General features: G+C 43.8%; 1 pseudogene; it reads right to left on the bottom strand.

Annotated features, from left to right (window-relative positions):
* Nucleotides 1-1,351: 1,351 nt before the first annotated feature.
* LOC139011847 (U1 spliceosomal RNA) lies at nucleotides 1,352-1,502 on the bottom strand (annotated as a pseudogene).
* Between the last annotated feature and the right edge of the window lie 14,426 nt (nucleotides 1,503-15,928).

Below are 15,928 nucleotides of genomic sequence, written 5' to 3'. Positions count from 1 at the left end.
TCGCGAGCCACATGCGGCTCTTTGGCCCCTTGAGTGTGGCCACAAAGTTTCAATCACAGTGTACATGCGCGCCTACATGTGGTATTTTGTGGAAGAGCCACACTCAAGGGGCCGCAGTTTGCCAACCACTGCCCTACCCTAGCCCTACCTCTGATACTTAACAGTGAAGTAAATAACTGGTAGGTGCAGGATTTTAATCCTATCCTTCCAGTTTCTACAGCTGCAACCAGATCACCCAGTTCCCCAAATCAATGTAACTGGACAAGGAAGGGTGACCTTCTCTCCAGAGACTCCAGCTGCCATGAGTCAGGGGCGGCAGAGCCAGGGATGAGGGGGAGGAAGCACAGAGCTGAACAGTTCCATTGTGGACGTGCCACTTTGGGGTTCTGATAAAACCTTTGAAAGGTTAAGGTCAGAGGCGACAGAGAAAGCCTGGAAATAGTAGAAGATTTTCAGAGCTGCCTAAAGAAGGGATGACTAAAGTGGTAGTTATAGTTGAAATTTCCGATAGTGACAAAAGCAACATTGATAACTGTGGTCCACATATAAAAGAGAGTGAAAAGGGTAACCAACAACCCTAGGTGGCTACAGTCTATTGCGGGCGGCTGCAAATGATTTTTCATTGTTTAATGCAAAATGCAAAATAGAAGGTAACCATGGAGATATTTTTCAATAGTCAGAGGAACTCAACTTGGTGGTGGTATGTGTGTGTGTGTAGGGGGGGGAGGGGGTGGAAGGGCTTTCTCTTTCCATCAAAAACTATGGAAATCTATACAACTCGCTATGCCACTTGTGGCGGGCTGCCTCTAGAGTGTCTCCAGTGTCCCCACCTCCTGGTATGCACAGCCTTCAGTAAGGCCTCTCCCTGAGTGTGGCCTGGATTTAGTGATTTGCTTCAAGCAAATAGAATGTGGCAGAGGAGATGCAGGTCATTTCTGAGATTAGGTTACAAAAAAGACAGCACCTTGGGCGCCCCCTCTGGCTCATTTGCTCCCTTGCTCTGAGCAAAGCCAGCTGTCCTGTTGTGAGTTGCCCTGTGGGGAGAGGCCCATGCGGCAAGGAACTGATATCTTTGACCAACAGACCGGAGTCCTGCCAACAGCCACGGGAGTGCACCTGGAAGAGCATCCTTCCCCAGCGGGCCTCCATATGATCACATCCCAGGCCAACATCTCCATTGCAAGCTTGTTGGAGACCCAGAGCAGAGGCATCCAGCTAAGTCATACCTGAATTTCTGACCGACAGAAACAGTAAAATAACACATGGCTACTGTGTGTGTGTGTGTGTGTGTGTGTGTGTGTGTGTGTGTGGAGTTTTTTTGTTCGTTTTTTTTGTTTTGTTGTTTTGTTTTTCAGTGCAGTCTCCCACTACCACAAATTATGCAGCCGAGTTTCCCACGTTTGGGGAAGTCACAGGGGTCAGCACATACGGAGTGCAATGGATAAGCCTCACCCTGGAAAACCACCTTCGTGATCACGGCATCTCCCCTGATACATGGCTATTGTTTCAAGCCATCGATTGGGGCAATTTGTTACAGAGCAACAGATAACTAATGCACCGCGTCAAGCCCTTCAAGGTGACAGAAGTGGAGTTACTGTCTGGGTTGCTGACTGGGAGCTGGAGCAGAACATCTCAGAGAACTCGAATTGAGGTGGAATGAACCTCCTTACTCATCAGCTTCGCATAGATACGTATAGCCGCTGGTTGGGATCAGAATATATAAAGCTTTGGGGGTATTTTTTTTAACATTACAGATATTGCTGAATTTGGTCTTGTGCTGCTGAAGACAGACAGAGAATTCTCTACAATTAAACAGCCCCAGTACAAGGAGAGCATGAATTAGCACAGGGCACTAACTGAGGCTGAGAAATGAAGCAAAGGAAAGCACTCAAACAAGATTAGACTGTAGACAATTCCCTTAGCTTCTCTGGAAAGAGCTTCCATACAAATCTCAAGTGAGAAAGTATTAGAAATAAAGCCAGAGCATCATGGTTGTGGTAGCTGCACATGAATTGCAGTGTGTGGGTGTGTGCTACACACCACAGACTCCAGAATTAAACCAAGGCCGGCCACTGGAGGATGTGCATGTCCAAACAGCCATCAGAGAGCAGCAGGGTCTGTATGGAAAGGAGCTAACCTGTGCCTGCAATGCCTGCTATGTGCCAGGCACTCTCCCAAGCTGGTAATTCATGTACCATCAGTGAGCACATGAGGTGAGCGCTGTTCTTATTCTCACTTTGAGAATGAGGAAACAGAAGCACAGAAACTTTAAATAACATGCCAAGCACCTGCTAGAAAGTGGTAGCACCAGGATTTGAGGGCAGGCAATCTGGCTTCAAACCCACTTGTTACCCCTACTTTAAAATGGATTTCTGATAAACCTCTTTATGAAAAGGGAGCCAAAGGGTTGGTAACTTTTTAACCTTGCAGGTAAGTAAAAGACAAGAAAATAACTTACCTCTTGGGACAAGAGAAGTAGGGTGGGAGGGACATACGATTTCCTTTCCTACTCTCCGCCCTGATTCACCCAGCTCTGCGCTCCAGAAAACTGACCTGTGTGAACTGCAACAATGTTCTCTTTTGGCCCTTGGTCTCTGGTTAGATTTCCAACAGGAGGCACAGGCAGGAGTGTGGGCAGGGGGGAAGCCTCCAGCTCTGTCTCTTGTCCAGCACTCTCTCTCTCTCTCTCTCTCTCTCTCTCTCTCTCTCTCTCTCCCGAAGCTCAGCGCCTCTGCCTTGAAACCCTGCCAGGTCCTAGTCACCACTCTCTACCCCGGCCTCTTAAGTCCCAAACAAAGTGTGGTAGCCAATCCCAAGGGTATTGCAATATCCCTCTTGGGTCCTAACCCTGTTGCCCCTTTGTATACAGTCTTTTTATTAAACTTTCTTCTCTTGTTTGGATGTTGCCTTCTGCTAAGACTCTGTGCAGATCTTAGGGCTTACCTGCCACATCCAGGAACCTTGCCTAAAACTTTGGGGGAAGGAAAAGTTCAAAGGTAGCACTGTTCATGTCACTCGTATATTCTTCCCACAAGGCCCCCTGTGGCCTTGAGTCAAGTCATCACGGAAAGATGGACATAAGGGCTCCAATAAAATGAAAGACTGTATCACCAGAGGTAAATGAGAAAAAAAAATAAGAGGTGACCCAGTGGCCAAAAATAAGATTACTAGGGGCCCAGTGCATGAATTCATGCACCTTGAAAGGAACTGTGGGCATCGAGGCCCATCTCCATGTCCACCTCCCCATCCTCCATGTCCAAGCCCGGCCCCTCCTGCCATGGCCTCCAGCCCCCTGTCTGCCCGCAGCCCCACTCCCGCCACTGCCACCGCCATCATTGCTCCCGTGCACTGATGGCACTGGCCCCACTCACACCTGCTAACAGCATGGAATGATCGGGGCCAGCGCCGGGTGCTGGCAGCGGGTGCGAGAGGCAGCTGCCAGCCCCAATCGCCCTTCAGGAGCAGGGGGAGGTGGAGAAGCCCTAAGGCAGGGGTCCTCAAACTTTTTAAACAGGGGGCCAGTTCACTGTCCCTCAGACTGTTGGAGGGCCGGACTATAGTTTAAAAAAAAACTATGAACAAATTCCTATGCACACTGCACATATCTTATTTTGAAGTAAAAAAACAAAACGGGAACAAATACAATATTTGTATTTGCATGTGGCCCGTGGGCAGTAGTTTAAGGACCCCTGCCCTAAGGGGTGATCAGGGCCTGCACTTGCCACTCACTCCCGCTGATGGTGTGGAACGATTGGGGTTACCGCTGCACGTGGGAGCAAAGAATTTTCAGTAACCACCAGAGGCTCGCCCCAATGACAGTGACCGGTGCCCCGCCTTGGTCTGGGCCACTGCTCACCTGCTCCACCATCCTGCCATGGCCGACGCCCGCCATGTTACGCACATGCACTCTGGTGGTCATAGCAACCGGTTGTTCTGCTGTTCGGTCTATTTGCATATTAGTGTTTTATATATAGAGATAATAGCTACACAGGAGCAGCTTTCAGACAAGCCTGGGGTGCCTTAAATATTTAGATTTATAGGGCTGCTTCTCTAGCTCTTTTGCTATAAAAGACTATAAACCATCACTGTGACCAATTATCTGTGATTATGATTTCAATTGATGTGACCCCAGGGGTAACTAACATAATATATATTTATGCTGTTGTAAATAATTGTTAATTTGTATAATGTTCAGAAGTAAAATAGCTCCTTTAGGTGTACTAATGAGGAAAATAGGTTATACACAGCTGACAATTTAGTCAAAATCCTGGTGAGCCAGAATAAACAATTTTAGAAGGAAAAAAACCTAGATAGCTGGTGTTGTGGTAGTCAAGGAATTTAGGTGTTTTTAACTTATAATGAATCCCCACATAGCTCATGTAGAAAGATAATGTTAGTTATCTCACTAAGCACTAGAGCCTGAGTACAAGGAGAACTAGAATGGTTCAAGTTCACTAGGAAATCCTTAACTCCTATTGCTCAGTCTCACTCTGGAATTCATTTTCATAGGCCAGGGTCAGCAAACTACAGCCAACAGGCCAAATCTGGCCCCCTGTCTATTTTTGTAAATAAAGTTTTATTGGAACACAGCCATGCCCATTTGTTCTCATATTGTCTATGGCTGCTTTCCACACTACAATGTCAGTGTTGAGTAGCTGCAAACAGAGACAATATGGCCCACAAAGCCTAAAATAATGCTATGTAGTCCTTTATATAAAACTAGAGGCCCAGTGCATGAATCTGTGCACTGGTGGGGTCCCTTGGCATGGCCTGTGGGTACTGGTCCAACACCACCTGCTGCTCCTGCCTGCTGCTCTTGCTCATCCTGACCCTGCTGCGCCTGCTGCGGGCTCGCACCCAGTCAGTCCTGATTGGAAGAGGCTTGTGCCGCCATAGCGGTGCTCTCCAGCCATGAGCCCTGCATCTGGCACCCATTCCGGGGGGTGGGGGGGATGAAATTGGCCCTCCGGGTGGGCAGTGGGATGCCCTTTCTGTTCCTGGATCTGGATCCATCCCGCTGATGTTCACGCCAGTTGTTGGGAGTCACATGGCAGCCACTTTTATATTATTTCTTCCTTAGACCATCTAGGGAGGGGAAGCGGCCACGGTGCCTGGGGCTGACTTCCAAGAGGCCGGCGGCGCTGTCAGGATCATGCCAGTGGTGCCAGTCCAGTGGTGCCTGGCCCGTTCTCCAGAGATTGGACCTGCAGGAATACTGAGGGAGGGGGTGGCTGCTGCCAGGCTGGTGGGCCGCCAGGATGGGTCAGTCAGCTGAGAAGCACTCCTGCTGTGGGAGCACTAACCACCAGGGGGCAACTCCTGCATTGGCGTCTTCCCTCTGGTGGTCATAGCAACCAGTCAACCTGTCATTTGGTCGTTGGGTTGTTCAGTCTTAGGCTTTTATAGATCTAGAAGTGTGTGAATCCCTGATCTAGGCTATCAATAGGTATTTTTTCTTGTCTTTCTTAAAATTCTAATCACAAAATGCATTGCACTAACTTTCTATTTCTTCCTTTGCCTCCTCTGACTCTATGGAGATAATACTGGACTGCACAACTCAGAAATAACAAAATAGAAAAGAACAAATCCAAGACAATAGCTAGGAGACAGGTGTCCATCTACTCAAAGAAAAATCACTTTTTTTTCCTAAGCTTCTGTTGGATTGCATAATCCCTTCAAGCTTTAAAACTATGAGTTGAAGGGTCTAAGGTATACGTCTTACAAATGACTAATGTTTTATAATGAAAAAATTTAAGTAATCAATTTAAAGAAAACACTGATAACAATGAAATAATTGTCTCAAAACTGCTCTTTTCCAGATTAATCTTCCAAAACTCACGTTTTAGGCATACCAATTTTCTACCCAAGGCTTTCAAATATTTCTTCTGTCCAGTGATCCAGAACCATATATATATATATATATATATATATATATATATGGCTAAGTGTCCAACCATCTGACTGGTCGCTATGACATGCACTGACCACCAGGGGGCAGACACTCAATGCAGGAGCTGCTGTGGTGTGCACTGGCCATTTACAGAGAAATGGCACTGCAGAGCTGGCGCCCACAAAGCAATACTCAGCTTCCCCTAAGTGGGACACAGACCCCGCTACCACTCATGAGTAACAGCCCACTGAATCACAGCTGATGCTGCCGAGACCCCATGGCGCAAAATGTGGCCCACAGCCCAGCCCAGTCCAGAAACGGTGGCTGTATGCACTGAGTAACGCCCAGCTTCCTCTCCCTAGCGACTAGCCTCCTTGGAGTTTCTTAAGCCCAGGAACATGACTTGCATTATAGCCAGGTGGAAACATTTTACACTTTAACCAAAAGTCTGTGAAGTTTTTTTCTGTGCCTCATCTCATTTGATCCTCACAGAAGTCCTAGAGTAAGTACATAGGAGACTTGTGGAATCCTATCTGCTTTTCATTAGCCAGAAAACAGAGATTTAGAAAGCTTAGAAACTTGACCCAACTGAAAAGAAGTAAGAAATGGTCGACCTTGAAAATGACTTCAGGTTTTCTCACTGCGCAGAATATAGTCAAACACTGTTACAATTAAATATTTTACCCTTTGTTCTCCCTGCGTGATCTACAATAATAATCTGCTTTGTGATGATATTTATTGCTGTGTTGCTAACAATTACCTGAAAGAGAAGTTGGGGTGCTTCACTGGGCTGGAAAAAATTTAACTAAATCAGAAAGCAGGTTTAATTAAGCAAGTTTATTATATATACTAAAGTCCGGTTGCAGGAAGATTCCTGCAAGAATAGGGCTTCCTCAGGCCTATTCCTGCAAGAATAGGGCTTTGCTCCCTTCTCCACTGCCTCGCTCCCTCCATCTCTGCTGCCTCAGCTCCACTCCCATCTCCGCTGCCTCGGCTCTGCTCCCATCTCCACTGCCTCGGCTCCGCTCCCATCTCTGCTGCCTCGGCTCCCACGCTTGGCTTCCTTCTACACTGTCTTCAGTCTTCACTCCACGCCTGAGTATGTGCCATCGTTGTTGGGTTAATTTGAAGACTCGCTCTGATTGACCGGTGGGCTTAACGGAGGGATGATCAATTTGCATGTTTCTCTTTTATTAGTGTAGATAAAAGGCTAAGTTGACTCACACATGCGAGATACATATAAAGCTCTCACTAGCGCCAATTGCACGTGTATGTTTTGATCTGTCATTATTGATTGTGAATTTGGTTGACACTTCTATTGTAGAGAAAGAGCGAACGGCAATATTGAAATATTTCTTCTAATTAATTTCCTTTCAATGTGCACAAATTCGTGCACTGGGCCACTAGTAAATATCATATGAATAAAAATCACCTTTGAAAGAAAGTTTCAAAAAGATCCCTGCATTGTAATAAGTTTTGAAACATTACAAAAGCAGGATCCAAGTTCTAGAGTTACCACATTATAAGATTAAAAAAAAATTAACAAAAAAAATTACTAGGTATACAAAGAAACAGGAATGAGTGGTCCATATAAAGGAATAAAATTAATTGACAGAAAATGTACCTGAGGTAGTCCAGATGTCAGATTTACTGGACAAAGATTTTAATACTGTCTTAAAGATGCTCAAAGAGCTAAAAAGTGTTTAGAATAAATAAAGGAAAAAAATGTTGAAGAAAATAAAAATAGCAATAGAAATTATAAAAAGAAACCAAAAAGAAATTCTGGGATTGCAAAGTTTAATAAATGAAATGAACAATACATTTAAAAACCAGATGTGAGCAGCCTGGCTAGTGTGACTCCATAGTTGAGTGTTGACCGATGAACCAGCAAATCATGGTTCCATTCCAGGTCAGGGCACATGCCCAGGTTGCAGGCTCAATCCCCAGTAGAGGTCATCCAGGAGGCAACTGTTCAATGATTCTCTCTCATCACTGATGTTTCCATCTTTCTTTCCCTCTCCATTCCTCTCTCTGAAATCAACAAAATCATATTTTAAAAGAGCATAAGTGAGCAAACAGAAGAAAAAGGATAAAATTGAAATTATTTAATCTAAGGAATATAGGGGTGGGGGGGATGAACAGAGCCTAGGGATCTATGGGACACCATTCAAAGGACTAGAATATACCTTGTGAGAATCCCAGAAGCAGGGAAAGAGAAAGGGGTTAAAAATATATGTGAAGAAATAATAGCCAATAACTTCCCAAATCTGAGAAGCTCAGTAAACACTAGGTGGGATAAACTCAAAATGACCCAGACAACAACAAACTGTCAAAATCCAAAGACAGAGAACCTTGAAGGCAGCAACAGAGAAGTGACTCTACAGGTATAAGGAATCCTTAATAATATTTTCAGTCAATGTCTCATCAACCTTGGAGGCCAGAAGACAGTGGGTTAATATAAGTGCTATGAAAAAAACAAAACAAAACAAACTCTGTCCATCAAAAATTATATATCTGGCAAAATTGTCCTTCAAAAATGAGAGAAAAATTAAGACATTTTCAGGTTTCAAAAAGCTAAAGAAGTATGTTACCTCTTGACCTAACTTCTAAAGGGAGTCCAAGGTTGAAATAAAAAAAGTTAGACAGCAACTTGAAGCCACATGAAGACATGAAGACCTCTGGTAAAGGTAAGTATATGTGCAGTTATAAAAGCTAGTATTATTTTAGGTGTGGTTGTTACTCTACTTTTAGTTTTGTCATAATTTAAGAAACAAATGCATAAAGTAATTATTAATCTATGTTCTTGGACACACAATATAGGGCATCCCAAAAAATGTATACACACATTTTGAATAATTATAAAGGCAGTGTTTATTAAAATAGTTTTCATTTTCAAAACTGAACTATCAGCTCTTAAAGTGTGTACACATTTTTTGGGGACACCCTGGATATAAAGATGTAATCTGTAACATCAATAACAAGAAGAGGCCAAGGGCAAAGCTGAATAACAGCAGAGGTTTATATACTATTAAAGTTGCTATAAACTAGATTGTTATAACTTTAGGCTGACAAATTCAATATCCATGGTAACCACAAAGCAAATATTTGTAGAAAATGCACAAAGGGAAATGAAAAAGGGAATCAAATGCCTCACTACAAAAAGAAAAAAAAAACTAAACAGAGGAAGGCAATATAAAGGAAAGAGGGGACTGACGCTATAAGGATTATATAAAGGAAATAGCAGAATGTCAGAAGTAATTTCGTCCTTATCAGCAATTACTTTAAATGTTAATGGATTAAACTCGGCAACAACAACAACAAAAAATGGGCAGAATGAATTTTAAAATGTGATCCAACTATATGCTATTTATAAGAGACTCATTTTAGATCCAAAGATAAAATAGATTAAAAATGGAAGAATGGAAAAAGATATTTCATTCAAATAGTAACTAAAAGAAAGCAGGAGTGGTTATACCAATATTAAATAAAGTAGAATTTAAATCAAACAAAGTTATGAGACAAAGAAAAACATTATATATTAACAAAGGTTCAATATAGCAAGAAAGTATAACAATTATAAAGATTGATGTACCTAAAAACTGGAACCCTTGAACATTGCTGGTGGGAATGTGAAATGGGGTGGCCTCTATGGTAAAGGGTTTTGCAGTTTCTCAAAAGGTTAAACATAGAACTACCACGTGACCCAGTAATTCCACTTCTGGGTATACGCCCAAAAAAGTTGAAAGCAGGGACTCAAAGAGCAATTTATACACCAGTGTTCATAGCGGCATTATTCACATAGCCAAATGGTAGAAACAACCCGAGTCCAATAAGAGATAAACACACTGTGATACATACATACAATGAAATGTTATTCAGCCTTGAAAAATGAATGACACTAATATGTGCCACAACATGGGTGGACCTTAAAAACATTATGCTTAACAAAATAAGCTCAACACAGAAGGACAAATATTGTTAATTCATTATATGAGGTTCCTAGACTAGGCAAATTTATAGTGACAGAAAGTAGAGTAGGACTTGCCAGAGACTGAGGAAAGGACGGGGAGAGTTATGGTTAATGGGTAGGGAGTTTTTGTTGGGGTTGATGAAAAGTTTCTGGATGTAGATCGTGGTGATGGTTACACACATTGTGCACATATTTAACATCATTGAATTGTACACTCCTGAATGGTTAAAATGGTAAATATGACACTTTGTATATTTTACTGCAATAAATATGTTCTCCCTGGAAGTAGTCCTGCAGCAGGAGAGACGGCATCACAGCGTAGGTGGGGCCACCCTGGATGTGGAGGCTGAAAGGTCTGAAGCTGCTGGGATAACCTCCAGAAAAGGTTATCATTGCTTATCAAACACAAGTTGTCCTTCCCTGCCCTGTCTGGTCCTGGCAAAATGTGCACAAAACTAACTGTTCTTAAGCAGCCGAATCCATCCACAACACACTCGCAGTACTGAGGACACTCTGCCCTGAAGAGCGAACAGCCGTTCTATACAGAGCCGACGCCGAGGACATGCCACAGAAAATTGATTGATTCTTGTATCAAAAATCAATTTTGCTTAGAATGAAAAAGCTTGTCTCATTCCTGGGAAATTGACCAAAAGATAGAGAAATGATGGAAGATCAGCTGAAAAAGAGCATGTTATAAAGCGGTTAGAAGTTGTGTTTTGAATCCACTATCGCCTCTTGCTCAGCCTACTTACTGCTGCACCTCCAGCACAGAGCTGGCACAGCTTACTCAGAAAAGCATCAACTGGAGACACGGCCTCCACTTCAAACTCCCAAAGTGGATCATCGTATTATGTCCGTGTAGACAGTGTGTGATTAAGTCACTCGGGTGTAACTGTGGTCTTGGTATATGTGTCTTGAGTCATTTTCCCAGGGCAAGTAATTAACGACATCAGTCAGAATTTTCCCAGGTATAACATTAGGGTGAACCACTCGGGATGATGTTAAAATTGATTGGTTAAGCTCAATAATGATGCCTTTGGTTTTTATCTCTATGTAATGTCAGTATCCACTTGTCAATTACTGCTTTCACTGATTCATCCTGAAAGTCTTCTTATACATTTAAATTTTAATCATTTTGTTTTAGTTTTGATTGAGAACAACTTATAAACAAATTGAGAGCATTGAAACAAAAGTCCTAATTTGTGCTCATGACTGTATACAGTAATACTGTCTTAGTAATAACACAACAACAATAATGATTAAAGTTCCTGAAATGGACGAGAAGAAAGAAAAAGCTTCCGCAATGAATAAATGTAATTCTAATTTACCAGAGCTCTGAAGTCCATCTCAACCACGAGAAGAAATGCACCTTTTTATCGACACGTCATTACCATTAGTTCTCACCTACGTTATACCTTATGAAACTTCTTTAAGAGTGAAAAGTTGTAAATGGCATTCAGGAGTCAGGAAGACTGTGTATAAACAGGAAGAACAATAGTTTCACACAAACAGGCCCCTGTATTGACAAGCTGACATGTACAAATATAGACACCATCCAAGCAGGGCTGTGGAGAGAACCATGTCAAAGCTGATCAATTATTCATCACCTAGTCTGCAGAGAGAACACTATCAGGTAATGATCTGTAATTATTAATAAATAATTCAAGCTTTAATAGCCCTGAAATGAAATGCTTAATTGCATCACAACATAATTAATGAAATTAGCTGCAGTGTTTAAAATGAGAAATTTTTTTCTTCAACCTTTCTTTCTTACATTTTTTTTTTGCCCCAAATACTGGTAATCCAGAGGATAAATAGGGTGATTAAATTGGAAGAGTGGGAGTGTGTGCACCCATAGCGTGTGTTTTAGTGTGGGGATATGTGTGAGTGTGGATTTGTTCTTAGACTCCTGACATCCAAGATATTCTGGGAAGTGGAGAAATGGGTTTTGTCAGCTCATCCTTGATGGTAACCCTAGCATTTACTGTCCCTCAGGTTGGTGCAATATTTAATGCAGCTTCATGGTGGGCATGGAAAGGGGAAGAGAGGAGAGGAAGGGAGGGAGTGGTGCTGCAAACACAAAATAAAATGAACTCCTGATCCTTTAGAGTTCATGGTCTCTTGGGTAACAATCCTATATAATAAAGAGGTAATATGCAAATTAACCCTCACACCCTCACAAGATGTCTGCCTAAGATCAGGCCAGCAGGGGGGTTAGTGAGGGATGACCAAATGACTGAACAAGCAGGCTGCATGGGCAACCAGGCCGGCAGGGCGGTTAGTGAGGGATGACCAAATGACTGAACAGCAGGCTGTGTGGGGTGACCAGGCTGACAGGGGGGCCGTGAGGGGCGACCAAGCCAGCGGGGATGGGGGGACAGTTGGGGGTGACCAGGCCAGCAGGGGGTGCAGTTGGGAGCAACCAGGCAAGCCGGAGGGGGGGGGGGCAGTTAGGGATGGCCAAGCAGGCAGGCAGGCAGGCAGGTGAACGATTAGGAGCCAGCAGTCTAGGATTGTGAGAGGGGTGTCCGACTGCTGGTTTAGGCCCGATCCCCAGGATCAGGCCTAAACCTGCAGTCAGACATCCTCCAAGGGGTCCCAGATTGGAAAGGGTGCAGGCTTGGCTGAGCCCCTTCACCCATGCACGAATTTCATGCACCAGGCCTCTAATAGTTAGAATAAGATGCAATACATAGACTCTCATTTACAAACTTTTTGGTAAAACTTTAAAAGTCAGAAGCCAGGATGGTGAAGACTAAGATCAGTAGGTATGCAACTGAAGCCTTGTGGACCCTAATTGCTCATAGGGCTCCAGGTCCCACCTAGCACCGGCTCCACCAGCTTTGTTGTTGTGGCATCCACAGTGGTTCAGAGAGTTCTCGGTGCCTCCACAATATCACTGGGCTTCCAGACTTTCTCCACCTTGCCTCCTTTCAGGGAATCCAGCCTCTGGCCTCTTGCTTACTACCTGCTCCCAAATCAGAGAGGCCCTTAAACCTTGACAATCCTTGAAAGAGGACTGCAAGTGGAGAAAGGCTGAGAAAATGTGGATATGGTGGGATGATAGTATTCTCCAGGAGTGTGTCCTGTAAGTGGGGAGTGTGGAGGAGAGATAGTCAGGGCTGAGTCTGCACAGGCTGGAGAGCAGGAATTCAACTGGGTGGAATGGAAGGAAAGACAGGGCAAGGGACCGGAGGGACAACAATGTGTTCAGAGTGGATGTCCAAGGGAGTTTGAGATTTGCCATCTACATCTATCACCTGTTCCAGATGATAGTCTATTTACTTACAGATATTTACTCATTTCATGTCTCAATCATCCTGCGGAAGAAGTTTTTATCACTATCATTCCTCTTTTACAGAAGAGGAAACCAAAGCACAACACAGATACATAATTTGTCCAGGATGCACAGCTAGTCAGAGCTGGAACTGAGACTTGAACCCAATACTTCTGGCTCAAGAGTCCACCTAGTTGCCTTCTGTGCTCTTCTGAGTTATATATCAGAGGAAGCTTGCTCTCAATTCTTCACCTATGGTGGTTGTATATCCACCCACTCTCTTCCCATGTCACCAGAGTGAGAGGAATATACTTCTCTGTCATCTGACTTTGCACTTGGCCTTGAGACTTGCTTTGGCCAATGACCCAGTGGATGTGACTTAAGGAAAGGGTTGCCACGTGCTTGTGTGGTTGGGTTTATGCTCTTGCTCTTGCCTTTCTCCATGAGTAGACTATGTCTCAGGTGGCCACTAGATCAAGGAAGTTGTTAGACATTCAGAGAAAACCTGCACTCAATCCTCTGCTTGAAGCCAGGCTTAGCCAAGCACAACACCAAGGAGTGGAGCTCCAGTGACCATCATATCTGTAGCCTGAAGCAGAGCTACCACCGCTGACCTGCACACCAGTGACCATAGAAATAAAAGCTTATTGTTATATGCCATTGAGATGTTGTAGTTGTTTGTTATGTAGCATTATTATGATAATAGCTGACTAATACTGCTTCACCATCCCACCCTCAGGCATTCCTAGACATGGACACTGAATTATTTTCATTCAATATTACTTACAGTGCCAAGTTAAGGCAGCTTCAAGACAAGTTCCCAAGCCCTTATTTCAACCAGATGGCTCCCCTTGGGCGCTTAGAGCAGAAATTCTGGAACAGTCACAGCATTGCTAGCAGTTAGAGCTGGGCTGTAAATACATCTGTCTGACTCAGAACCCTAGAATTCAGCCACTGAATTAGAAGGCCCATCAAATATGAATGAACCTATGCCACAGTCCCAGCTGAAGGCGCTGGCCAATGGCTACAGGCAATGATTCCAGATTCGTCTACGCTACCTCCAAGTCACTACTGTTGGCTCTTCCACCTCTTATTTCTCTGACAGATTTTGTTTGGCTCTATGCCTGACTCCCCTTCCTCATCTAGCTTTAAAACATGGATGAACTGATTTGAGATAAGTTCGCTGTCTCTGATTTCAGCACCATCCATGGGACACAACTTCCAGGATTCTCCCTTTAACCCAAACATATATCAGTCTCAGATAAGATGCTTTCATACCAATAAAACTGTTCCCAGTTTGGCCTCTTCCCTTCCATCTATGAAAGAGGATCGGGTATCTTGGGCCCAACTCAAATCCAGACTCTATACTGAGTGTTTAACACATGGACAACTGAGCTGACCCCCTGTATGGGGAAAGGAGCCATGTCTTGATTAGCAACAATGGGGTAGGGCCATTGGAGAGGATACAGAACAGAGAATCCCACTCAGCAGGTATTGTAGGAGCCCCGAAGATCTGCTATTGTGAGGTGCAGGCAAGAACTTTGAACGAGGTACTATCCAGGAGGATCCAGAGTCCAGAAGACACAAGGAGGGCAGGCATGGCCCTTATCAAACAGGACTGGAGCTCTGCCACATTGCCCCGTGGGCCAGGGTGACAGCTAGAGGGGGCGGAGGGGGGGGGCAGTTTGGCTGAGGCAGAGGCAAGGGAGACTGTGAGAAACCACACTGCTGCAAGGATCTTGCCATCCTGCCTCTGGCATTTTCTCAAACTGGCCATCTCACCTGGCTGATGACAAAGGTCGGTCTGAGTGAGCCAGACTGTCTCTGGGGGCGCCCGCCTGTCCCATCTGGTCACACTTGGTCTGAAAGCCCCATTGCTTTCAGCATGGCTGGGATTATTTTCTCATACTTCCACAGCCTTTTATATTTATAGTGCGGTACTCAATCATTTTAACTCAAGCTTTTAGTGCTGAAAGGTAAAGGAGGTTATTGAATTTCTCTTCCTCTGTACCAATGAGAAGCATAGTTCCCTTCGGTCATCAATAAATTATTATTATTATTGCTATAATAATTATTTAAAAAAGAAAACTGCCATGTGGGCCTGAGATTATATCTGATTTAAAGTGAACTTTAAACACGTGGTACACAATATCCTACAGGACCTATTTACTATCTCTGGTTTGGTGTAAAAAAAAGGTGCTGGAAAGTAGATGGGATCTTTTCCAGGGTGATCCAGCGCCCTCCCTACACACTCCTATGTACACCCTCCACTAGGGGGAGCGGTTTGAGTTGAGAGCCTGCTGTATCATAGGATTACTATGATCATTAAATGAGATAATTAATATAAAATAGCCTTCACAGTGATCCCAAGAAGAAATCTGAGTAATGTTAGGTCTCCCCCTTATTTTGTATGAGTTAGCAGTTAATCAATGTCTCTCACATAGATGAACTAGTGATTAATGGTTGCAAGTGAAATAGAGCAATGGCTAGAATTACATAAAAGCAGATGTAGTTCAATGGTGAGAAATCTTCTAAAAACAAAAAATGCCCCCCAAGAAGAAGGGGCTATTCCCAACTAAGGAAGCAGCTCCTGACAGGTGCTCAGGAAGAGGCTAATACACCATTTGTCAGCCTTGTGTGGACAACATTTTGGGGCCAGTGACATTGGCCTGATGTTCCCTTTTGGGATTCCTAGATTTGGATAACAATGTAAGCTAGGGTCACCCAAGGACCAAGGCTCATTCAATAGGTATCCCTAAAGCAATGTATTTTGGCCTTTCCATGCTCCAAT

The sequence above is a fragment of the Myotis yumanensis genome, unplaced genomic scaffold (assembly GCF_028538775.1).
Source record: "Myotis yumanensis isolate MYYU_CA2020_CCGP unplaced genomic scaffold, mMyoYum1.0.hap1 SCAF_5, whole genome shotgun sequence".
Classification (NCBI taxonomy): Eukaryota; Metazoa; Chordata; class Mammalia; order Chiroptera; family Vespertilionidae; genus Myotis; species Myotis yumanensis.
Note: the sequence above shows the minus strand (reverse complement) of the source record. Positions and strands in the feature narration are given on the sequence as shown.